Here is a 26,516-nt window from a genome sequence, read left to right on the forward strand (position 1 = left end):
GAGCCACCCAGGCTGCCCGTTTTTTGTTGTTGTTGTTTTTTTAAGATTTTATTTATTTACTCATGAGAGACAGACACAGAGAGAGGCAGAGACAGGCAGAGGGAGAAGCAGGCTCCATGCAGGGAGCCCGATGTGGGACTCAATCCCGGGACCCCAGGATCACACCCTGGGCCAAAGGCAGACGCCCAACCGCTATGCCTCCCAAGTGTCCCTCATTCTTTGAAACTCAAAAATCTGTACTATGTTTGAATCTGGTTCTGATGCTTGGTTTGCCTCTTCAGACTCTGGGGGTTTTTTTGCCTTGAAACTTAATATGACTTACAAATTTTTGTTGAGGGCCAGACTTCATGTATCGGGTAATAGGAGAGAAGTATGTGTTCAGTGTGTGGGTTGGTGTTGATCTGGCTAGCAGCTGGACTACTTTCCTGTTTGCTGGAGCTGTAGGTGTCAGAGGCTTTCCCTGCCTCTCATGTCCTTGTTTTTGTCTCCCCTGTTGTCCTTGAGATTCCCTGAAAACTCCTTAAATAGAATCTGCACCTTTGCAGCTCTTTCGACTGTAATCCACTGTTGCTATTCTGTAGCCCTGTTGACATGGTAAAGGAGTGAGATTTTCTGTAATCCTATACTAAACCTCAGTCTTTTAGGTCTGTGTCCCTAGGCTATGACTTTCACAAGTGTCTCTGTATTTTTCCCCTTAGATGTGACAGGAAGGCTAAAGGGGCCTGGCTTTGGGTAATTTGTCCCCCCCCCCCCCCCCCCGTCCCCCCAGAGTCAGAGAAATATAAATAACAGGAGAACTCTCGTGCATAATTCAAAATTATTCATATTCAAAATTACTTTTCCCCTCCCCCTGCTGGAAACACAAGTGTTACTTCTTGGTTCTTCATAATGAGAACCCAGTGGGGTTTCTAGAAGTAAAATCTACTAGAATGTGGAGGCTGGCTCAGAGCACAGCCTCAGGAGTTTCCTGCCCCGCTGTAGCCCACACCCAGCCCCTAGCAATGGGTCAGGTACAGTGTTGGTCTTCCTCCCAGGTTATGGCTCTGGTGGCTTCTGTCCCAGGTAAGCTGATCTCATCTGTGATTCTGTGTGCTCTTCTCCAGATTCTGAGCTCAGTTTGTGCCACAGCCTGAATTCTCTAGTAGCTCCAAGAAAACCCATTCAAGTCCTTCATTTTCAGTTTGTTCAGGTTTTTTTTCTTATAAGGACATGAATGACAACTTCCAGACTCTTTATATATTGGAACTGAAACTGGGGCACCTGGGTGGCTCAGTGGTTGAGCATCTGCCTTTGGCTTAGGTTGTGATCCTGGGGTCCTGCTTCTCCCTCTGCCCGTGTCTCTGTCTCTCTCTCTGTCTCTCATGAATAAATTTAAAAAAAAATTTTTTTTTTTATATTTTATTTATTTATTCATGAGAGACACACAGAGAGAGGCAGAGACACAGGCAGAGGGAGAAGCAGGCTCCCTGAAGGGAGCCTAATGCGGGACTTGATCCCAGGACCTCGGGATCACTCTCTGGGCTGAAGGCAGACACTTAACCGCTGAGCCACCCAGGTGTCCCCGATTTTTAAAATCTTAAACACACATACACACACACACACAAAAACTGAAACTGGAAGTTCCCCAGTATGTATTTTTTCATGATCATAATTATATTAAATATTTTCTATTTATAAATTATAATAACATTGGTTTAATTATATTAAAACATATACATAATTATAAACAGTCCCTGTTGGGGCACCTGAATGGCTCAGTGGGTTTCACCTCCGACTCTTAATTTTGGCTCAGGTGGTGGGATCAAGCCCTGTGCTGGACTCTGTGCTCAGTGTGGAGTCGGCTTGTGCCTCCCCACCCCCTCAAATAAATAAAAATAAAAAATAGTCCCTCTTAGAAGAAATGTCATGATTCTAGTGCTTCTCAGTCACCATTGTATTAATCCTAAACCTCTTAACATGACTTGTTAATAGTTTGCTGTTATTTCTGTGTATATTTCCATATCTCTATGCACACAAAGATATGCATACACACACACACACACACACATTTTTAATCTGGATATAATATTTGTATACTACACTGCAACTTTTTTCCATGCAATGCTCTATACTTCTTTTTTCTTTAAAAGCCAAATTTATTTCAAATAAGGTTTATATTCAACAGACAAAACTACATTTTTTGAAATTTCATCTATTATTCATAATCACTGATTTTATCCAATAAAAATGTATTAAGGGGCACCTGGCTTGCTCAGTCAGAGGAGTTCACGACTCTTGATATCAGGGTTGTAAGGTTCTAGCCTCATGTGGGGTGTAGAGATTACTTAAATAAAACTTCTTTTAAAAAATGCATTAATTTGGGCAGCCCAGGTGGCTCAGTGGTTTAGTGCTGCCTTGGGCCCAGGGCATGATCCTGGAGACCTGGGGTTGAGTCCCACGTCAGGGCTCCCTGCATGGAGCCTGCTTCTCCCTCTGCCTGTGTCTCTGCCTCTCTCTCTCTCTCTCTGAGTGTGTCTCTCATGAATAAATAAATAAATAAATTTTTTAAATGCATTAATTTGGGTTGCCCGGGTGGCGCAGCGATTTAGTGCCTGCCTTCAGCTCAGGGCGTGATCCCAGAGTCCCGGGATCGAGTCCCATGTCGGGTTCCCTGCGTGGAGCCTGCTTCTCCTCTACCTGTGTCTCTGCCTCTCTCTGTCTTTCTGTGTCTCTCATAAAAAAATAAAATCTTTAAAAAGAGAAGCATGCTTGGAATTACAAGGACAGTTGGTTACCTCCTCTCTCGTTTTCCATCATTTATTTGTTCAACAAATATTTGCTGGGCACTTTGTGAAGCTCTAGGCTCCGTTCCAAGTGCTCTTACCCTTTGGATAAAGCTAGCAAACAGTTGCCTGAAGAAAGTGGGCAGGTGGCCCAAGGAGAGCAGCACCTGAGTTCAGAACACCACCGTGGGTGGGAGTGGGGAGGAGGGGAAGGGAGCACTGCCTAGGAGAAAAACACGCTTAACCTGTTCCACCTAAAGGACAACCCTTTCTAATTTGGTGATTGTGGGGTTCCCCAGCCTGCCTGCTGGCTCCTCACCGACACTTCTTTTAGCGAGGCACGCTGGAAGGTGGGCTCTGTTTACACAGAAATAGCTTGCTCTCCCCACAGGAAGAGGTCCCCTGGAGCCCCAGAACATTGCTACTTAAGAGACCTGCCCACGGTGGCCTAGGCTCACCCCCGGGGGCCTTCCCTCCTACATCTGAATGAAAGAGCCCACTAGACAGGAAGAAAGGTGGCAGCAGCATGGAAGGGAAGGATAAGAATGAACACATAGAATCATGGACCCCACAGGACACATAAATAACTCTAGAAACAGAAGAGAATTTCAAATTGGCCCAATTAGTATACTCAGAGGGTAGTGCATCAATCAAACAAACAGTCTGCAAGGAAAGGGGATTGATTGGACAACGGGAAGAGTCAAAGTAATGTAATGGGTTGGAAGAATGATAAAATGGACAAGTGGAAGGCCGGGTAATTGGGAGGACAAAGTAGAGAAAGCCTCTCAGAAAAGAAATCAGACAGACAGCTGATGGAGACTATGTCTGTGTAAAGAAGGAGAACAAAGACTATAGAGTAGAGAAATAAATCCTGGAACGTTTCCTCTAACTCAAGAAAAAATGCCACTCACTAAGTGTCAAGCAGGACTAATTGGAAAGGCCCACTCACTCTCATGAGATTTCAGAACCAAAAATCTTCCCAAGAGGAGGGTGAAAAGCCATGTCCACTTGCAGGGTGTCCAAATCAGGCTGATTTCAGATTTCTCATCACCAAATGCTGGAGGATATTGCAGCAATGTCTCCAGAGTTCGAAGAGAGAAGTGTTAGAACCTAGAATTCTATATTTAGTCAAGGCATCAATCAAATGTGAAGGTAAAATGAAGATACCTACAGACATAAAGATATTCCCTGCATGGGAAATTTTTTGAAGAAATTCTCCAAAAAAATTTTTAAATCCAAAAGGAGCACCTGGCTGGCTCAGTCAGTAGGGCATGTGACTCTTGATCTTGGGGTCATGAGTTTAAGCCCCAAGTTGGGTGTAGAGATCGCTAAGAAATAGTAATGATAATAATTCAAAAAAGGAAGTTGATGTGGGAGTAGCAGTTAGAAACTAAAGTACAACACAGTTCATATTAGAAATAAAAGAGGAAATATGTGGAAGATTCTTCTTTGCCAAAATGTTAATGACAGAGAGTTACATCTTCCCTTTTTTTATTGGTCCCAATACGCTACTTGGTTCTGTAATAATATTTGCACATTCACAGCTTTTATGACACTACTTCTCTGGTGTTCCTTTAGGATTTATTCTTTCAATAAATGTTTATTGAGGGCACGTGGGTGGCTCATTCAGTTAAGCGTCTTCCTTCAGCTTGGGTCACGATCTCCCAGTCCCGGGATCGAGCCTCACGGCTGGCTCCCTGCTTAGCGGGGAGCCTGCTTCTCCCTCTGCCCTCTGCTCATGCTCTCCCTCAAATAAAAAAATAAAGTCTTTAAGTAAATAAATAAATGTTTATTGAGCCCCTATTAGCCAAGAACTTTTCCTGGCACCGGGAACATTCAGTGAACACAACAAAACTCCCTGCATGGGTTTACTCTCTTTCAAATGGGAAGACACACCTCTGGGGAGGTGGCCAAGCTCTGAATCAAGTGATCCATGAAGAGCAAATACAAAGCCTCCGAGGCAAAAAACACATGGCTTCCTGTAGCCAAGAGGAAATTCAACTTTATATTTAAGAGGATAAACAATGTATAAATATTTGTCTTGATAAAGCAAGATAATACTTCAAGAAAAATTGGGTGGTGATTAAAATAATTAATACATTAATTCACTCATTTTCATAGAGGGAAATCAGTAGACACAATGTGACATTTATTACTCAAGAAGTAGATGACTTCAGGGCCTCCAGGGTGGCTCAGATGGTTGAGCGTCTGCCTTGGGCTCAGGTCACAATCTCCAGGTCCTCGGATCCAGCCCCAAATCAGGCTTCCTGCTCAACGGGGGGAGCCTGCTTCTCCCTCTGCCTCTTCTCCAAACTCCGTCTGTGCTTTCTCTCTTTCTCTTTCTCTCAAATAAATAAAAAGTATATGACTTCATATAATATCTAAAGATGAAAAGATAGCCAGTAGGTGTAGAAGTAAAAGCCAACTGGGGGACTCCTGGGTTGCTCAGTGGTTTAGTGCCTGCCTTTGGCCCAGGTCGTGACCCTGGAGACCCAGGATCGAGTCCCACGTCGGGCTCCCTGCTTGGAGCCTGCTTCTCCCTCTCCCTGTGTGTCTGCCTCTCCCTGTGTGTCTCTCATGAATGAATAAATAAAATCTTAAAAAAAAAAAAAAAGCCAACCAAAACTGTTGGGAGTAAATGAGAAGAGTCAGTGTAATAAATTACTTATATACCTGGAAGAAGAAAATACACTGTAAAGTCAGGATACAAATAGAGAAGGATTTTATTTCATGTTCTAAGGATATTGAACTAGATAATGAAAACCAGAAACGAAGAACAGTGATTTTCTGTATGTGTATGTGGACCTGGGAATGAGGAAGGGGTGACTTTCATTTTTCATTTCCTACCCTTCTATTCTAGTTCTTTCTTTCTTTTCTTTCTTTTTACTTTGCCTGCAGAGCTATATTAAAAAAAAAAAAAAAGCTTTAAAATAACATAGCACCCGTTTGTTTCCAAATGCATTTAGAGTAACTTACAGAAATATAAACAATAATGAGTGTAACCATGAGATGAATTTGAGAAGGAGGGAAAGTCATCATAAGGAGTTTGTAGCTTGGGTAATTGTTAGTATTTTAAATTATTTAAGATATATGTGACAGATTTTTCATGGCTTTGCCATTCTGAAATTAATGCTTTCTTGCATATTTCTCAAAAATTCTGCTAACTCGAACGGAAAATTCTCTCTTTGGAGATAATGATCCACTGGAGACAGCTGAGAGAATGAGCCAGATCATTCCAGCCGGAAGTCCTCCACCTACTCAAGGTGTCAGTTTCATTTGAAATCTGACCTGCTTTTTTTTTTTTTTTTAATTTTATTTATTTATTCATGACAGACACAGAGAGAGAGAGAGAGGCAGAGACACAGGCAGAGGGAGAAGCAGGCTCCATGCAGGGAGTCCGACGTGGGACTCGATCCTGGGTCTCCAGGATCACATCCTGGGCTGAAGGCGGGGCTAAACCGCTGGGCCACCGGGGCTCCCCCTGACCTGCTTTCCTAAATGTGATTTAGATGTTGGAAAAATGGATACTTTGTTGTGACCTATTGATAAAGGACTGCAAAATGAAGGTGGTAACCAAGATTTGAAACACTAATTTACTTTTTTAAATTAGTCAGCATTTTGCGTATGGTTTATAAATTCCAGAAGATGATTGGGGTGCCTGGCTGGCTCAGCCTATAGAGCGTGCAGCTCTTGATCTCCTGGTCATGAGTTCAACCCCCACGTTGGGTGTAGACATTACTTCCATAAATAAGCTTAAGATGTTTGAAAAATGAGAACTTCTACACTGAAAAGATTAAAATCTTTTCTTGGCATTTATGACATGCGAATGGGCCAGCAGAGGGGGATGTGGCTATCCAGCTGTTGGCAACTATGCTTTTTCAACTAGCAGTGAGAAGGATGCCATCAACAGGTCTTCAAGATCATGCAGACCATTTTTCAGATGAAGAAAATGGGACCTAGAGGAGCAAACTGATGTGAGCCAGAGTGAGCCCCCCCCTCATCTCTGACTCCTAGTGCAGTGCCCTTTCCCCTGTACCTGAAAGGGGCCATTCGGGCAGCTCAGCATTTAGAAAATGTGTGAGGGCCTTGTTGACTGCCACAATGATGGGCAGCATTACTGGCATTTTAATGCATGGAAACCAAAGGTCCAAAGACTTTTTCAGTAATGGGACATTCCTGTTTAATGAAGTCTTGTCACTCACCCACACAACTTTTTGTTGTTGTTAATCTCTATGCCGAATGTGGGCTTGAGCTCATGACCCCGAGATCAAATGCCACACGCTCTACAGACTAAGCCAGGCACCCTAACCCCATACAACTTTCAAATGTCCTATTGAATGTGAGTACAATAATCTCCAATGAAATCTAAAGATTCAGTGTAATTACTATGAAAATTCCAAATGATTGTTTTGTAAAATAGACATAGTGTACCTAAAATTCATAAAGAAATGCGAGACTTGGGCAGCCCAGGTGGTTCAGTGATTTAGCGCCTGCCTTTGGCCCAGGGCCTGGTCCTGGAGACCCAGGATCAAGTCCCGCGTCGGGCTCCCTCCATGGAGCCTGCTTCTCCCTCTGCCTATGTCTCTGCCTTTCTCTCTCTCTCTCTCTCTCTCTCTCTCTCTCTCTCTCTGTCTTTCATGAATAAATAAATAAATAAAAAAAAAAAAAAAAAAAGAAATGCAAGAGACTCCAAATGGCCAATCTTTTGAAAAAGAAAAGAGGAAGGACTCCCACTTCAGATTTCAAAACCATCTACAAGGTTAATGCAAAATACCACATGAACAGTGTGGTACCGGAGTAAAGATGGACATATGGATCAATGAAATAGAATTGAGAGTCCAGAAATAAGTCCGTACCAAACATCTATGGCCAGTTGCTTTTTGGCAAGGTTCAAGCTCATTTAATAAGGAAAGAAGAATCTTCCATCAAATGATGTTGAGACAACTGAATATTGGCGAAGACTCCCCTTGACTTCACTCTGGCCAGGCCCCTCTTAATTCCTCTAGGCTTTGACCTTCTGTGTTCATCCTTGGGCCTGCATCGACCAGGTTAGCAAGAATCTTTTAATTCAGATTAGAAAGAACCCCCACGCTCAATGTATATTCAAATTCCCCTTCCGCCACCCCACCCCCCACCCCCCCCCCCCTCCCGCCCAGTGATACATGATCAAGGCAGCCTGGCCCCTGCAAGAATCCCGTCAAGTCACTTTAGGCAGAGTCACCCCTCACCCTTTAGTCATTTCCTACCCACTGATACCCCCTACATCCTGCTCCATGGTTTTCACTCCCTACTCTTCCTTATTTATTTGGAGTTGAACCCAGTCTCTCTCTCCTATTGCAAAATCCCACTGCAGTTGTCTCCTGAAGAGCTTTTCTTATCATCTTTAACAAAGTGTTAGAATAATTTTTTAATTTTATTTTTTTAAAGACTTTATTTATTTATTCATGAGAGACACAGAGAGAGAGGCAGAGACACAGGCAGAGGGAGAAGCAGGCTCCATGCAGGGAGCCCGATGTGGGACTCGACCCCAGGACCCTGGGAGCATGACCTGAGCCAAAGGCAGATGCTCAACTGCTAAGCCACCCAGGCATCCCTAGAATAAATTTTTTAAAAGTAGGTTCCATGCCCATCATTGAGCCCAATGCAGGACTTGAACTCATGACCCTGAAATCAAGACCTGAGCTGAGATCGAGTAGATACTTAACTGACTGAGCCAACCAGGCACCCCTAGAATATATTTTTTATGTACTATTCACATGCAGAAGTATGAATTTGGATTCCTGCATGACACCATGTACAGAAATTAACTCAAAATGGATTAAAGATATAAATGTAAGAGTTATAGCCAGAACATTTTTTTTAAAGATTTATCTATTTATTTATGATAGACATAGAGAGAGAGAGAGAGAGAGAGGCAGAGACACAGGAGGAGGGAGAAGCAGGCTCCATGCCGGGACCCCAACCCGGGACTCGATCTCGGGACTTGATCCAGGGACTCCAAGGTCGTGCCCTGGGCCAAAGGCAAGCGCTAAACCACTGAGCCACCCAGGGATCCCCCAGCCAGAACATTCTTAGAAGAAAGCATAGGTGTAGATCTTTATTACCTTGGATTAGACAACAGTTTCTTAGATATAATACTGAAAGCACAAGAATGAAAGAAAAAGTTAATGAAATGGATGAACACCAAAATTTTAAAAAATTTAAAAATATTAATGTATTTTAGAGAGTGAGTGTGTGCATGTGCACATGAGTGGAGGGGAAGGGGCAGAGGGAGAGGAAGAGAGACAATCTTCGAGCAGACTCCCCTCTGAACATGGAACCTGATGGGGCTTGATCCCAGGACCCTGAGATCATGACCTGAGCAGAAATCAAGAGTCAGATGCCCAACAAACTGAGCTCCCACCGGGGCTGCCAAATTTTATTTTTATTTTTTATTTATTTTTAAGAGATTATTTATTCATGAGAGATAGAGAGGCAGAGACACAGACAGAGGGAGAAGCAGGCTCCTCACAGAGACCCCGATGTGGGACTCTATCCCAGGACCCCAGGATCATGCCCTGAGCCAAAGGCAGTGCTCAACCACTGAGCCACCCAGGTGTCCTGCCCCCAAATTTTAAAACTTCTGTGCATCATAGGACACTCTCAAGAAAGTGAAAGGAGAACTTGCAGAATGGGAAAAAATATTTATAAATCATGTATCTGATAAGGGGCTAGTACCTAGAACTTATAAAGAACTCTTACAACCCAACAACAAAAAACAAGCCAATTTAAAAATGAGTAAAAGATTGGGGCACCTGGCTGGCTCAGTCGGTGGAGATTGTGACTCTTGATCTTGGGGTTGTGAGTTTGAGCCTCATGTCGGGTATAGAGGTTACTTAAAAACAAAACTTTTTTTTAAAATGGGCATAAGATTTAAGTAGATGTTTGTCCAAAAAAGTATAAATAGCCAATATGCACATGAAAGGATGCTCTACATCAGCAGCCATCAGGAAGTGCAGAACAAAACCACAATGTGATACCACTTTACACTCACTAAGAAGGCTGTGATTTAAAAAATGAATTGGGGTGTGTTGGTGGCTCACTCAGTTGAGTGTTTGACTCTTGATTTCGGCTCAGGTTATAATTTTGGGGTCATGAGATCAGGACCCACCCACATCGCACTCTGTACCCACTGCAGAGTCTGCTTAACCCTCTCCCTCCCCCTGCTTGCTCTCTCTCTCTCTCAATTAAATGAATGCAATTTTTTTTCAAGATTTTATTTATTTACTCATGAGAGACACAGAGAGAGAGAGGCAGAGGCACAGGCAGAGGGAGAAGCAGGCTCCATGCAGGGAGCCCAACATGGGTCTCGATCCCAGGTCTCCAGGATCACGCCCTGGGCTGAAGGCGGCACTAAACCGCTGAGCCACCCGGGCTGCCCAGAAGCTAATCTTTTTAAAAAATGAATTAAAAATAATAATAATTACAAGTGTTGGCACAGAGGTGAAAAAATTGGAACCCTCATACATTGCTGGGGGGAGGGGGATGTAAAATGATGCAGCTGTGTGGGAAATAATTTGGCAGTTTCTCACAGTTAAACAGAGTTACCATAGGACCCAGCAGTTCCACTCCTAGCTACACACCCAAGGGAAATGAAAGCATAGGTCTGCACGAAACTTGTACACGAATGTTAATGGAAACACTACTTACAATAACCTGCGTGGCTCAGTTGGTTAAGCATCTGCTCAGGTCATGATCCCAGGGTCCTGGGATTGGGCCCCACATCCCCTGCTCAGCAGGGAGTCTGTTTTTCCCTTTGTCCCTGTCCCCCACCCTGCTTCTACTCTCTCTCTTTCTCTGAAATAAATAAATAAAATCTAAAAAAAATCCCCAAAAAACCAGGGACGCCTGGGTGGCTCAGTGGTTGAACATTTGCCTTTGGCTCAGGGCATGATCCCGGGGTCCTGGGATCGAGTCCTGCGTTGGGCTTCCTGCATGGAGCCTGCTTCTCCCTCTGCCTGTGTCTGTGCCTCTCTCTCTCTCTCTGTGTCTCTCGTGAATAAATAAAATCTTAAAAAAAAAAAAAAAAACTTGTACGTGAATGTTAATGGAAGCACTACTAATAATAACCGAAAATTATCAATTGATGAATGGATAAACAAAATGTGATTCACCCATTAAAAGGAATGAAGTACATGCTGCAACATGGATGAACCTCAAAAACATAATGGTACGTAGAAAAAAACCCAGACCCAAAAGGCCCCATGTTGTGTGATTCCATTTATGTATGTCCCAATGGACAAATCTGCAGGGAAAAAAGGTACATTAGCAGTTGCCAGTGGATGGCGAAGGGAGAATTGGAAGTTATGGGGTTTCTCTTTGGGCTGATAGAAATGTTCTGACATTAAATAGTTATCATAGTTGCACAATGAAGTGAATATAATAAAATCCACTGAATTGTGCATTTGAAATTATTAAAATAGCGAATTTTGTTTTATGTAAATTTTATCTTAACTTAAAAAAGAGTAGTGGGGTGCCTGGGTGGCTCCACTCAGGTTAAGCATCTACCTCCAGCTCAGGTCATGATCCCAGAGTCCTGGGATCTAGCCCCACATCGGGCTCCCTCTGGGGAGCCTGCTTCTCCCCCTGCCTTCCACTTGTGATATCTTGGTTGCTATCTCTCTCTCTCTCTCTCTTTCTCTTTCTCTCTCTCTCAATAAATAAAATCTTAAAAAAAAATAGTAAGCCCATTTATATTATATTCTTGTAGAAACAACTCTATTTTCCAAGACAAAAAAAAAATGTCATCGAGAAGGATGACGTTGTTTTACAATTTGGCGAGTCTCTTTGATGTCTGGTCTGATAGAAGATAGATTCTCATATTTGCTTTTCCATTCAGTCTGTTGCAACATGTTGTTTGGTTAAAGACTACAAAGGCTATCTGGCCTTAAATAGAAATGTAGTTGGAAAACAGGGAATACACCTGTTAGAGTGTTTAAAATTGGAATATTTAAAAAATAATAATAAAATTGGAACATTTAATGTTGAAAGACTGACCATACCACATGTTGCTGAGAATGCAGACTATCAAAGCTGTCATACTCCTCCTGGAGAGACTTTGGAAAACAATTATGTAGCTCCTTAAACATAACCTACCTTATGATCCACTGATCCTATTCCTATGTATTTACCAAAGAGAAATGAAAGCACATGTACATCAAAATATTTTACACAAATGTTCATAGCAGCTTTATTTGTAATAGCTAAAAAATGGAAACAACCCAAGTATCCATCTACAAGTGAATGGATGTACAAATTGTGATTCATCCAGGGCATCTGGGTGGCTCAGTTGGTTGGGTGTCTGCCTTTGGCTCAGGCCATGATCTCAGGGTCCTGGGAGGCCCATGTCAGGCTCTCTGCTCAGTGGAGAGTCTGCTTCTCCCTCTCCCTCTATCTCAAATAAATAAAAAATCTTTAGAGGGACACCTGGGTGGCTCAGCAGTTGAGCATCTGCCTTTGGCTCAGGGATCCTTGGATCCCAGGGTCCAGGATCAAGTCCCACATCGGGCTCCCTGCGAGGAGCCTGCTTCTCCCTCTGCCTATGTCTCTGCCTCTCTCTCTGTATTTCTCATGCATAAATAAATAAAATCTTTAAAAAATCTTTAGAAAAAAATAATTGTGTTATGTCCATGCAGTACAATTCTACTCAGTAACAAAAAGGAATAAACTTTTGATACCTGCAACCAATTTGAGTCTCAAAATGATCAAGCTGAGGGAATGAAACCAGACATAAAAAGAACACATATTATATGATTCCAGTCTTTTAGAGATAGGTTTATTTATTTAAGAGAGTGGGGAGAGGCAGCAGAGGGAGAGGGAGAGGAAATCTCAAGCAGACTGCACTGAGTAGAGAGCCTGGCGCAGAGCTGGATCCCACAACCTATTTTAGAAAATACAAACTATGGAACTTAGATCAGTGGTTGCTTAGGGATGGGAGTGTGCGGGCACATTGAGAGGGAGAGATTACCAAGGGGGTGTGAGGAAACTTGGGATGATGGCTCTGTTCATCATCCTGATTGTGGTGATAATTCCTCGGGTCAATAATATGTCAAAAATTATCAAATTGTACACTTGAATATGTACTTGTATGTCAGTTTTACCTTAATAAAGCTGTTTGAAAATAAATGGTATTTTTTAAAAAGAAAACAAAAAAAAAAAACAATCAAATATACACAACAAATCTTTAGATCCTGTTTCGAATCATTTGTAAAAAGATATTTGAGAGGGGCACCTGGGCGGCTCAGATGGTCAAGTGTCCAACTTTCAGTTTTTAGGGTTGTGAGATTGACCCTGGTGTCAAGCTCCACATTGGGTGTGAAGCCTGCTTAGGATTCTCTCTCTCCTCTCCCTCTGCCCCTCCCCCCTAAAAAAAAGATACTTGAGACATTAGAGAACATTTGAATACTAAGTGTTCCTATTTTTCAGTGTGATAATGGGGGTTGTTATGTTAAAAGTGTTTTATTTCTTATAGATACATACTGAAGTATTTATGGATGAAATTATATGCTGTCTGGGATTTACTGAGTTGGAAGAAATAATAGGTATGTATGAAACAAAGTTGGCCAAATATTAATATTGAATTTATTCAGCTTCCTTAGGATTCTCTCTCCCTCTCTCTCTGTTCCTCCCTCCTGCTTGAGCTCTCTCTCTCAAAATAAAATTATATATATATAACTTAAATGATGATTACATAGAGGCTTATTGTACCATTTTTTCTACTTATGCATATTTTGAGACTTCCCATAATAAATTTTTGTTGTTGCTGTTGTTTGGTTTTTTAAGAAACAATTATTTTAGCCATGCTCCAAAACAGTGGAGTGGATTAAGTGGCTTCTAATCTCACCTGAGAAAACATTCCTTTTCTATTAAGTGATGATTTCTATCATAAACTATCACTTCTCACTAGAAGCAAAAAACTGAAGTCTGAAAGATATATGGGGGTTTTTTTTGACCAATTAATCATAAATCTCTCTACTGACAGACTGTTGGAATCATTGCTTAAAAAATGAAAAGTGAGACAGTGGCAGAGGATAAAAATGCTATTTTAAAATTTCTTTCTTCTTAACTTACCCTGAAATCTCACAGAAATAACCTGTCACTGGAGAGAGAATATATTTCTTATCACTACTTTGAAACTCAAACAAAGCAAATTACATTTTTATTCTGGCTGAAGGAAAGAAAAGGTGATCTGATCTTTTCTGACTAGATACAAGTTTTCTAAAAAAAAAAACAAAACAAAAAAAAAAAAAACCACACAACTGAGCCAACTGGGAACTATCTCTAGGGAGCAAGCATAGGATAAGTAATTATATCAAAGTATTATTTTCAAAAAGTTAAAAATGTGACTCACACAGAAACAGACCCATAAATACAGAGAACAAACTGGTGGTTGCCAGAGGGGAGTGTGTGTGGGATTGGGCAAAATGGGTACAGGGGAGTGGGAAATACAGGCTTCCAGTTATAGAATGAATAAATTATGGGGATGAAAGTTACAGCAGAGGGACTATCCTGAGTGGTAGTGTAAGTGTTGTGTGTTGACAAACGGCAGCTACAGCATAGCACAATGTATTACTTGTCCAATCACTATGTTGTACACCTGACACTAACGTAACCTTGCCCATTAACTATACCTCAACAATGTATATCTTTATTTATGGCATATATAGGATTCCTACAAAGAGAGCACAACCCAGGGGAAAGGTTTTTGTCAACTCACTGGCGAAGGAACAATAAGAGAACGATAAGGCTAGTTCAAAGGATATTTGAGGAACCAGGCATTGATAGGCCTTTCAAAAAGGAAATTTTAATTAAGTAAAATTGTTTATCCAAAAATAAATAAATAAATAAATAAGGTTGTTCACTTCTTACCTGGATGAATTGCCAGAGAATTGTGCCGTGTGAAAAAAGCCAATCCCAAAAGATTATATACCCTGTGATTCTTTTCAAGAATCTTGAAATGGCAGATTTACAGAAATGGAGAACAGAATAATGGTTGCCAGGGATTAAGGAGGAGAGATCTTGAGAGAAATGAAGCTATAAAATGCTGCATGAGGGATCCTTACGGTGATGGAAACGCTATGTCTTGACTGGCAGTCACTACCCTGGCTGTGATCCTGTAGTATATTCCTACAAGACATTACCCTTGAGAAACTGGGTAGAGGGTGCATAGTATCTCTCTGTATTATTTCTTTTTTCTTTTTTTTTTTCTTTTTAGATTTTATTTATTTATTCATGAGAGACACAGAGAAAGGAAGAGACACAGGCAGAGGGAGAAGCAGGATCCCTGTGGGGAGCCCGATGTGGGAGTCGATCCCAGGACTCCGGGATCATGACCTGAGCCAAAGGCAGACGCTCAACCACTGAGCCACCCAGGTGCCTCTCTCCACATTCTTTCTTTTTTTTTTTTTTTACATTATTTCTTAAGACGGAATGTTAATTGTCTCTGCCTCTCTCTGTGTCTCTCATGAATAAGTTAAAAACACACACACACACACTGAATGTAAATCTACAATAATCTCAAAGTTTAAAGGTTAATTTTTTAAGGATAGATAGATAGATAGATTTGAGAGAAAGAGAGTGCAGAGGGAGAGGGAGAGAAAGAATCTTATGCCCGACCCCTCTGCTGAGTGGGGAGCCCCACACAGGGCTTAATCCCTTGATTCTAAAATCATGACCTGAACCAAAATCAAGGGTCAGATGCTCAACCGACTGAGCCACCCAGGCACCCCTAAAGTTTAATTTTTTAAAAAAGGACTGCTCTGTTAGATACAAAACTGGTTAATATCATATGACAATAAAACCATAAACTCTTTTTTTCCCATAACCTTTAGAGTTGTATTTCTACCAGACAGATTAATTTTTCTTTACTAGAGAAAAATCAACAAATTAATATGTAAATTCATAAAATCTTAGACTTTTAATCAGTTGTGAATAGTGAGAGAAACAAAAATGGTGAAGAGTGAAAGAAACATATTTCTGGAATCAGCAAACTCTCAGCAGGCCGAATTAAGGCACTGGCCAGTTTGGGTGTAGCCCCTGAGTTAAGACTGGTTTTTACATTTTTCAAGGATTGTAAAAAAAAGAAAACCTGAATATTGACTATCTGACTCCTTTTTAAGGAAAAGTTTGCTGACTTCGAGGTCCTAGATAATTAAACAATGCTTTGGTGGGCATGTTAATGCTTTAATGTGACACAAAAAAGGTATGCTACCTTCTCTTTGCCTTATTTGTACTTGGACAGTATTTTTAAACAATTAGAACTAAAAGTGTAATAAACCGATTTGTATCCCTTCCTCCCTAACCACCATTATTGTCAAAGCACCCTCGTGCCATGTTCTCTAAAATTCCTCATGTACTCCCTCATCTGAGTAATGCTGGTCTTCAGGCAGCTTCTTAGTCCAGAACTCAGTGTAGAAATGGTCCTATTCCATCACAGCTTGCCAAAAATCAAAGAGTCGTCCACCTTTCTCTCTCTCTCTATCCTTTTCTTTTTTCTTTTCTTTTTTTTTTTTTTAAGATTTATTTATTTATTCTTGAGAGACACACACACGGAGGCAGAGACACAGGCAGAGGGAGAAGCAGGCTCCCTGTGGGGAGCCCAATGTGGGACTCGATCCCAGATCCTAGGATTACGCCCTGGGCCGAAGGCAGATGCTCAACCACTGAGCTACCTGGGCATCCCTACCCTTTTCTTTTTAATGGAGGTATAGCTGACATACAATATTCTATGAGTTTCAAGTGTACAACACAGTGATTTGATATTTATGTACATTGTGAAATGCTCACTGTGATAAGCATAGTCACCATCGGTCACCAAACAATGTTACAATATTATTGACTGGATTCCCGATGTTGTACTTCTCATCCCATGACTAACTTATCTTGTTCTGGGAGTTTGCACTTCTTCATCCCTGCGGATTTCACCCATCCTTCCACCTTCTACCTGCTTCTCCTCTGCTAACCATCAGTTTATATTTTGTATTATGAGTCTGTTTAAGTTTTGTTTATTTTTGTTTTGTTTTCTTAGATCACACACATAACTGAAATCACATGATATTTATCTTTTTCTAACTTATTTTACTTAACATAATAACTAACCTCTATGTCCATCCATGTTGTTGAGAATGGCAAGATTTCATTCTTTTTTATGACTAATAATATAATTATATATCTTTTTAAATTGATTCTGCATTAAAATTTTTTTAAGGTTTTTTTTTTTAAGATTTATTTATTTGAGGGGCAGCCCGGGTGGCTCAGCGGTTTGGTGCCGTCTTCAGCCCGGGGCCTGATCCTGGAGACCGGGGATCGAGTCCCACATCAGGCTCCCCACATGGAGCCTGCTTCTCCCTCTGCCTGTGTCTCTGCCTCTCTCTCTGTGTCTCTCATGAATAAATAAATAAAATCTTAAAAAAAAAAAAAGATTTATTTATTTGAGAGAGAGAGTGCGGGGGAGGGGCAGAGGGAGAGAGAGGAAGAATCCTCAAGCAGGCTTCCCACTGAGCAGGCAGCTGGACGGGGGCTTGATCCCAGGACCCTGAGATCATGACCTGGGCCAAAATCAAGTCAGATGCTCAACTGACTCATCCACCCAGGCATCCCTGATACTCTATTTTTAAATTAAACTTTTTGGGAGTGCCTGGGTGGCTAAGTCAGTTGGGCATCTACCTTTGGCTCAGGATGTGGTCCCAGGGTCCTGGGTCAAGCTTGATGTTGGGGTTCCTGCTCAGTGAGGAGTATGCTTCTTCTTCTGCCCCTGCCCTTGCTCATGATCTCACTCTCATATAAATAAATTTAAAAAAAATATATATATATATATATATATATTTTAAAGGTTTTACTTATTTATTCATGAGGGACACAGAGAGAGAGAGAGAGAGGGAGGCAGAGACACAGGCAGAGGGAGAAGCAGGCTCCATGCAGGGAGCCCAATGCAGGACTCAATCCCGGGTCTCCAGGATTATGCCCTAGGCCAAAGGCAGGCGCCAAACCGCTGAGCCACCCGGGGTTCCCTAAATAAATAAAATATTTTATTTTTTTTCTCCTTTTTAAAAAAATTTTTATTTATTTATGATAGTCACACAGAGAGAGAGAGAGGCAGAGACACAGGCAGAGGGAGAAGCAGGCTCCATGCACCGGGAGCCCGACGTGGGATTCGATTCCGGGTCTCCAGGATGGTGCCCTGGGCCAAAGGCAGGCGCTAAACAGCTGCGCCACCCAGGGATCCCAATAAAATATTTTAAAAAATAAATTAAACTTGTTTTATTTTGAACTAATTGTAAAGTTACATGTTACTGTGATATAATACAGAGATATTACATTCTCTTTACCCATTGTGCTTACAGTAAATATCATAATCAGGATCTTGACATTGATACAGTCAAGATTTAGAACATTTCCATCACCACAAATTTCCCTCTTTTTTTTTCATCATAATAAGTGTATTCTTTAATTCCCATCACCTATTTCACCCATCACCCCCCACCCTGGTAACCATTAATTTGTTCTCTATAGTTAAGAGTCTGATTCTTGGTTTGTCTCCCTCTCTTTCTCTCCCTTTTTTCTTTGCTTGTTTGTTTTGTTTCTTAAATTCCACATATGAATGAAATCACATGAATACCGCATTTTCCTTATGCGGTAAGGAATCTTACCACATCTATCAATGGACATCTAGGTTGCTTCCATATCTTGGCTATTGTAACTAATGCTGCCATAAAGATGCTCAACATCACTAATCATCAGGAAAGTATAAACTGGGACCTCTGGGTGGCTCAGCGGTTAAGCATCTGCCTTCAGCTCAGTGCCTGATCCTGGAGTCCCTGGATCGAGTCCCAGATCAGGCTCCCTGCATGGAGCCTGCTTCTCCCTCTGCCTGTGTCTGCCTCTCTCTCTGTGTGTCTCTCATAAATAAATGAATAAAATCTTTAAAAAAAAAAAAGGAAAGTATAAACCAAACCACCATGGGGTGACCCACCATTATGATGTAATATTTTTGTAGCCACAATTTTTTATAGTCATTATAATTTTTAAATGTTCACAGCATTTACCCCAAACTATTAGCTAAATACTTCTTTGGTTAAAGAAGAACCAATGATTTTCAGATTTTTTTCTAATATTACCATTGTTAAAGTGATTGAACATGGAGCCCATTAGACTGTGGTGGCTCTAATGTCTTGATAGCCTGTGTAAGTGAAACTAAACCTAAACCAGAGTCAAGTCCTATAAATGCTTCAAAGTGAAGAAATCAAAACTTAAGAACAACTGTAATCACAATATGACGGTCCAAGTGGTTTTTCCCAAATAAGGCTACTCTAAGTTATAGCCAATCAAATCATTTCCTTGCTTTGCTTTTGCTTGTTCTATAAAAGCTTTTTCCATTCCCGTGGAGCGTTCCTAACCATCCTTGGTTTGACATTGCCCCATCAAATTTCTCTTGGGTCACATAGACTTTTCAAAATCTTAATGTACCTCAGTTTCTTTGAACGTCATTCATTGATATATTCTCAATTTATAGGTTTTTTTCATGAATGTGAATAATAAGATAAACTCATTCCTGGTTGAAATATTTTATGCCTCAGAGAATTATTTATGTATATGTGCTTTATTTATTATATATGCCTACAAGTACATAGGTATTATATGTTCTAAAATATATATGCCTCTAAGAATTATAAATACGTCTATTTCAAATCAGACCATTCTACGGTCTGTCAAACATTCAAGAGATCATTTTTATTTTCTTTATATACATAATTATTTCAATAGAAGACAATTCATATTTCATTTATCTGAGCTTACTATTATTTCTTCTTTGCGTTTGCTTTTCTTTTTGCTTAAGTACATCATGTCATAATTCTTTCTCTCTTTTTTTTAGATAGGTTGCACACCCAATGTGGGGCTTGAATTCTCAACCCTGAGATCAAGAGTCAGATGCTCTAAACTCCTCTAGCCAGCACCCCTCATAATTATTTCAATGACAGTATTACAGTGAGAAAACTCTTGTAAATTGAAAGGGTTCGTTTAAGGATAAAAAAGCAGAAGTGCTACTTTATAACACAGGCACGTTTATGGAGATTACTAGTAGAGATAGTATAACCATCAAAATTCCACATAAATTTAAGAAGAACTCAAGGAAATTAATTAATAAGAGATCTCAGGGGGCACGTGGCTGGCTCAGTCAGTGGAGCACATGACTCTTGATCTCAGGGTTGTGAGCTTACAACCACTTACAGGAACTCATCTGAATTAATTTACTTTTTCTTTTTGAGAAAATGCTTAACCTTAACAGCACACACACAAAAATCACCAGAGGTTTGACACATTTTCTTACGAACCTATTTGTTTTTTAATTTTAATTCCAGTATTTTTTAAAAGATTTTATTTATTTATTCATGAGAGACACACAGAGAGAGGCAGAGACACAGGCAGAGGGAGAAGCAGGCTCCAGGCAGGGATCCTGATGTGGGACCAGATCCCCGGTCTCCAGGATCATGCCCTGAGCCAAAGGCAGGCGCTAAACTGCTGAGCCACCCAGGCGTCCCTTAATTCCAGTATAGTTAACATAGAGTGTTGACAACCTGCTTTGAGCAAATAATTTTTTTAACGAATTTTTTTATTTGACTGAGACAGAGAGAGTACACACGATAGAGCACAAGCAGGAAGAGCAGCAGGCAGAGGGAGAAGCAGGCTCCCTGCTGAGCAAGGAGCCTAACATGAGATGGATCCCAGACCTGGGATCATGACCTGAGCTGAAGGCAGATGCTTAACAGATTGAGCTACTCAGGTGCCTGATATGATATAATCTAAACAGTGAAGTCATCTGGACACTTTGGTGACCCTAAGCATAAAAAAGAACATAGGTAAAAGCTCTATCAGTGGTGGAGTGCTTCTACTCAAATTTATGCACAAGAAACAAAAAAAATTTTTTAAGAAACAATTTTTTAAAAAGATTTTATTTATTTATTCATGAGAGACACACAGAGAGAAGCAGAGACACAGGCAGAGGCAGAAGCAGGCTCCATGCAGGGAGCCCCACGTGGGACTCGATCCAGGGTCTCCAGGATTCCGCCTTAGGCTGAAGATGGCGCTAAACTGCTGAGGCACCTGGGCTGCCCTGTATAAGAAACATTAAATTAAGTCAACACACAGACAAAAAATTAAGTCAACACATATTTAGCATAAAAGAGGACTTCTTATTCTGTTTTATGGACTCTCCCTAAGGTGCAGAAATTTAAGTCTTTCTATGATGTGTATCCTTTAGAAGATCTTTTACATTAGTTAGAAAACAAATATTTACTGAGGCCTCACAGTTGCAGAGTCAAATGAACATATTGAAATACATAATAAAGGGCAGCCCTGGTGGCATAGCGTTTTAATGCAGCAGCCTGGGGTGTGATCCTGGAGACCCGGGATCGAGTCCCATGTCAGGCTTCCTGTATGGAGCCTGCTTCTCCCTCTGCCTGTGTCTCTGTCTCTATGAATAAATAATATCTTTAAAAAAAAAAAAAAGAAAGAAAAAGAAAACAAATATTTACTGAGGCCTCACAGTTGCAGAGTCAAACGAACATATTGAAATACATAATAAAGGGCAGCCTGGGGGTGCTCAGCGGTTTAGAACTGCCTTCAGCCCAGGGCTTGTGTCCTAGAGACCCGGGATGGAGCCGCATGGGGTTCCCTGCAGGGAGCCTGCTTCTCCCTCTGCCTGTGTCTCTGCCTCTCATGAATAAATAATTAAAAACTTAAAAAAAAATACACAATAAAGAGTAGGTTAAGAAAATAGAATAGATTTTTGCTTTGACTGTAAAAGAATGGACAAATAGAAGTAGGATAAAGAAAGAAAATATCTAGGGGCACCTGGGTGGTTAAGTAAGTTGAGTGTCTCTTTGGCTCAGATCGTGATCCCAGGGTCCTGAGATTGAGTCCCACATCGAGTCCTACCTCAGGCTCCTTGCTCAGTGGGGAGTCTACTTCTCCCTCTGCCCCCTCCATGCTTGCTTTCTCTCAAATAAATAAATAAAATCTTTTTTAAAAATCTAATGAGTATATAGATAAAAAATAGGATAAAGAAAATAGATCATTAACAATAATTGCTCAGAATGTGACTTAGAATTAGGAGCTGTGCTAGGAGCTTGCTGAAAAGCAACACTGGCTTTTCCCATTCACGGGGCCTGTGGGTCAGACTATGGGCTTCCTTGTGCTGTGGCAGCTCCAGAGCAGGTGGGGCTGTGGTGGCCGGAGTCCTGGCAGGGCAGGCGGTTAGAAAGTTTCTTCCCCTCTTTGACCTGAGTTTTAGTCAAAGGAGTGCAGCTGAAACAGTAACCAAAGGAATTATTATGCTTCCAGAAAAATCTCAAAGAAAAGTGTTATAAGCAACAGTAGTAGCTGTTGGATTGGGTTCTAAAGGAAAGGGTGGAGAGATTGAACCAGTTAGTGTGAAAGTTGGAAATAAAGTTCTTCTCCCAGAATATGGAGGCACCAAAGTAGTTCTAGATGACAAGGATTATTTCTTATTTAGAGATGGTGACATTCTTGGAAAGTATGTGGACTGAAATCACTATTAAAATGGCATGAAGTGAATCTGCCCATTCCAGTGAAGTTGTGAAATCTTGCATCATGTAAATAATTTTCATGTCTCTCTTTTATAATAAACTAATGGCATCCAAACTGAAAAAAAAAAAAAAAAAAAGGCAACACTGAAAAATAGCACCTTTGTCTTTCCCAGCCCTGCCCTCAGATTTTTTCTCAAAGACCCAAAAGCCCTCTCCAGACATGGGACCCTCTATTAGTTCCCAACTGCTGCTATGACAAACTGGCTTAAAGCAACAGAAATATTGGAGCTCCCGGCTGACTCCATCAGAGGAGCCTGCCATTCGTGACTTCAAGGGCTGTGACTTCAAGCCCCACATTGGGCATCGATTAGATCTTAAAACAAACAAACAAACAAACAAACAAACAAACAAACAGAAATGTATTCCTTCACAGGTCTGGAGGCTAGAAGTCAGAGATCAAGGCATTGGTAGGGCCATGTGCAGGTGCTAAGGAAGAATCGTTCCTCATTTTTTCCTAGCTTCCGGTGGCTGCCCACACCCTTGACATTCCTTCCTTGTAGATGCGCTCCTTCAATCTCTGCCTCCAGGGTCCTGGGGTCCCTCTGTCTCTGTGTCTTTTGTATCTTTGTATCCAAAGATTTCTCTTTTCTTGGAAGGACACCAGTCATTGGACTAGGACCCACCCTAATCCCGAATGACTCCAGTTTAACTTGATGACATCTCCAAAGACTGCAAGTAAGGTCACATTCATAGGTATAGCGTGAAGGGTGGGTGTGTTAAGACTTCAAAATATCTTTTTAGGGAACACAACCTACCCTAAAGCCCTCTCCTGGGATGTTCTGTTAGGCCACACCCTATGCACTAAGAACTCCTAGTGATCTAAAGTAGACTCTAGGCTACATGGGATGTTGGAATAAGTAGTATACCTTGTATTTATTCTTATCTTTGAGTAAATGTAAAATTAGGCTCAATTAGTATTTAGTATGTGGATTTTTAAAAAGGATTTTATTTATTCATGAGAGACACACAGAGAGAGGCAGAGACACAGGCAGAGGGAGAAGCAGGCTTCATGCAGGGAGCCCCATGGGGGACTTGATCACAGGACCCCAGGATCATGCCCCGAACCAAAGGCAGACGCTCAACCACTGAGCCACTGATTTTTGACTCTGGCACCCTGTCACTCATACATCGGTCATTCAGTGTCAAATATATTTTTCTTAGGAAAGACTTGGAGTTGCTGACATGGAGGCATCATCACACTTTAGAATACTAAGCCAATTGCAGATTACACAAGCCTAATTACTAGATTTATAGGTTGTATTACCTAATTTTAATGAAGCCAACCCTCACAAAATTAATCTATGGCTTTACAAAGATCCTCCCAAGAGAAGTGCCTGGCTGACTCAGTCAGTGGAACATGCAACGTTTGATCTCTGGGTTACAAGTTCAAACCCCTCATTGAAAGTGAAGCCTACTTAAAACAAAAAAAAAATCCCCCAGAGCCATGATTCTCCAAGCGTGGTCTGGGGACTCACAGGAGATCTGAGAGCCCCAAATACATAGCACTAAGACATTATGTGCCTGTTTCCACGTTCAAAGTCTCCCGAGTATGCAGTGGGGTTTTCTAGAGGCTTCGTGTCTTGGATGATACCATCATTCTGCTACAAATGGAAGGTGTGCTTGGGATTCTTGTTCTTAAAATTGTCTTGTTTTAATTTCCAATATGATAAATATCAAAAGATATATAACCACACCAAAAAACATCTCTTTGAGGTCTATAATTTTTAATGTAGAAAGAGATCCCAAGCCCCAAAAATCTGAGAAATCACAGATTGAAGGTAACATGAACATTGTGGGCAGGAGCTAACAAGGAAATGACATATAATGACAAACTCTTAGAAAACTACTTTACAATATAAAAACAAGGATGTAGATCTAATCAGATCTGATGAGAATTGGGCTAGATATAGAAAATTATGAAGGCTCTTTGAATTAAGGATTTCTATCTGTTATCATTATTGATTAACTTTGCCCTAAGGTGTTTATTATATATTAACTCTTTATGAAATATATTTCTGGCTTTGATAGCCATTAAGAGCAAAGTACCATAAACTGAACTTAGTGTTTATATGAATTGCTGTTTCAATGCAAATATTTTAAAGGACCACAATTAGTCATTTTGCTTTCACTACAAAGTTAGTACTGACAACATTTTTAGTAAGAACAAGAAGTCTTGATTTTGTGAATAATAGAATAAATAATTTTAAAAATTATCATTAGTTCAGCCTTCTAAAATGTTATTGCCCAATTTTATAATGCAAATAATATATTGGTTTTGTGATTGATGTAATTAACTGCATAAAAATAAGTGAAGGTCATGTTAAGGGTTCTTTGTCGAAATGTTTACTGATGGGGTGCAATATAAAAAATTTTTTTGAAAAAAAAAATTGACCATCTGTCTGCTTGTTAAAATGCACATCCCTGTCCCCAAATTGAACCCACTGAACAAGATTCCTTTGGGATCTGATAAATTGCATTTAAAGCTATACACGATGGTTTTTTTTTTTTTTAAGGTTCTATTTATTTATTCATGAGACAGAGAAAGAGGCAGAGACACAGGCAGAGGGAGAAGCAGGCTCCATGCAGGGAGCCCGCCATGGGACTCGATCCTGGGACTCTGGGATCATGCCCTGAGCCACCCAGACATCCCCAGTATGTGTTTCTAATAAACACTGAACTTTGAGAATTTGAGTCAGGGATGGTAAACTCAAATACTTACAGGGGCCAAGAAAATGATACTGATGATGCCAATGTTGATTAGAAATGCTTATTTGCTCTTAGTATGTGCCAGCACTGTTCTAAGCACTTGACAGATTTTGACTCATTTATTCCTCTTTATAATGCATTGACATAGATACTGTTATACCCCCATTTAAAAATTTTGTTTATTTATTTATTTATTTATTTATTTATTTATTTATTTATTTATTGTAGAGAGGGAGTGTGCACACAGACCTGTGAGGGGGGGCGGGGGGAGAGGAAAGGAGGGAGGGGCAGGGGGAGGGAGAGAGAACCTTAAGCAGGCTCCCCTGTGAGTGTGGAGCCCGACACAGGGTTCAATCTCATGAACCTGAGATCACGACCTAAGTGGAAAACAAGAGTCAGACACTTAACTGACTGAGCCATCCAGACGCTCCTATAATTCCCATTTTACACATGAGGAAATAGTGGCTCAGAGAGAATAAATTACTGTCCAAGAGCACAAAGTAGTGGAGTCAGGATTCAAACCCGGAGCAGTCTGGCTCTGCTATCTATACTGAATGTCACTGCAGGAAACAGGCTTGGTGAGGTCTGGCAAACCAGGGATTGAATGTTGCTTGTAGAAATGAGGTTCCAGTTTGGACAGATCTCATCCTTTTTTCCCTTTTCTTTCTTTCTTTCTTTTTTATTTTTTAAGATTTATGTATTTAATTTAGAGAGAGAAAAAGCACCTGCACGTGCATGTTGGGGAGGGGAATAGGGAGAGGGAGACAGAGGGTCTCAAGAAGGCTCCACACTCAGCAATGTGGGGCTTGATCCCAGGACCCTGAGATCACGACCTGAGCCAAAGTCAAGAGCCCACACTTAACTGACTGAGCCACACAGGTGCCCAAGATCGCATGCTTTTAATAGAAGATGAAAATCTGAATTCGCTTACATAAGATTTTTTAATACTTGAAAGTAGGTAATAAAATTATTTTAAGCCTGCTTCACTACACATTGTGTGGACCAACAAAACATGTCAATGTGACTTTTTTAAATTTATCTTTCAAGATTTTTATTTATTCACAAGAGACACAGAGAGAGAGGCAGAGACACAGGCAGAGGCAGAAGCAGGCTCCTGCAGGGAGCCCAATGTAGGACTTGATCCCCGGACTCTGGGATCACTCCCTGGGCTGAAGGCGGGTGCTCAACCACTGAGCCAGCCAGGCATCCCTATTTTTAATTTTTTTTTTTAATTTTTAAAGAGATTTTCTTTCTTTATTTGGAAGAGGGAGAAGCAGATTCCCCACTGAGCCGGGAGCTCCCGACATGGGGCTCGATTCCAGGCCCCTGAGATCAAGGCTTGAGCCGAAGGCAGATGCTTAACTGACTGAGCCACCCAGGCGCCCCCACATCGATGTAAGTTTAG

The 26,516-nt window shown here is 41.0% G+C and overlaps 1 pseudogene; it reads left to right on the forward strand.

Moving 5' to 3' along the window:
- The first annotated feature begins 18,429 nt into the window (after positions 1-18,429).
- Positions 18,430-22,363, forward strand: LOC121471495 (annotated as a pseudogene).
- Positions 22,364-26,516: the final 4,153 nt, after the last annotated feature.

This window comes from Vulpes lagopus, chromosome 11 (genome assembly GCF_018345385.1).
Source record: "Vulpes lagopus strain Blue_001 chromosome 11, ASM1834538v1, whole genome shotgun sequence".
Taxonomy (NCBI): Eukaryota; Metazoa; Chordata; class Mammalia; order Carnivora; family Canidae; genus Vulpes; species Vulpes lagopus.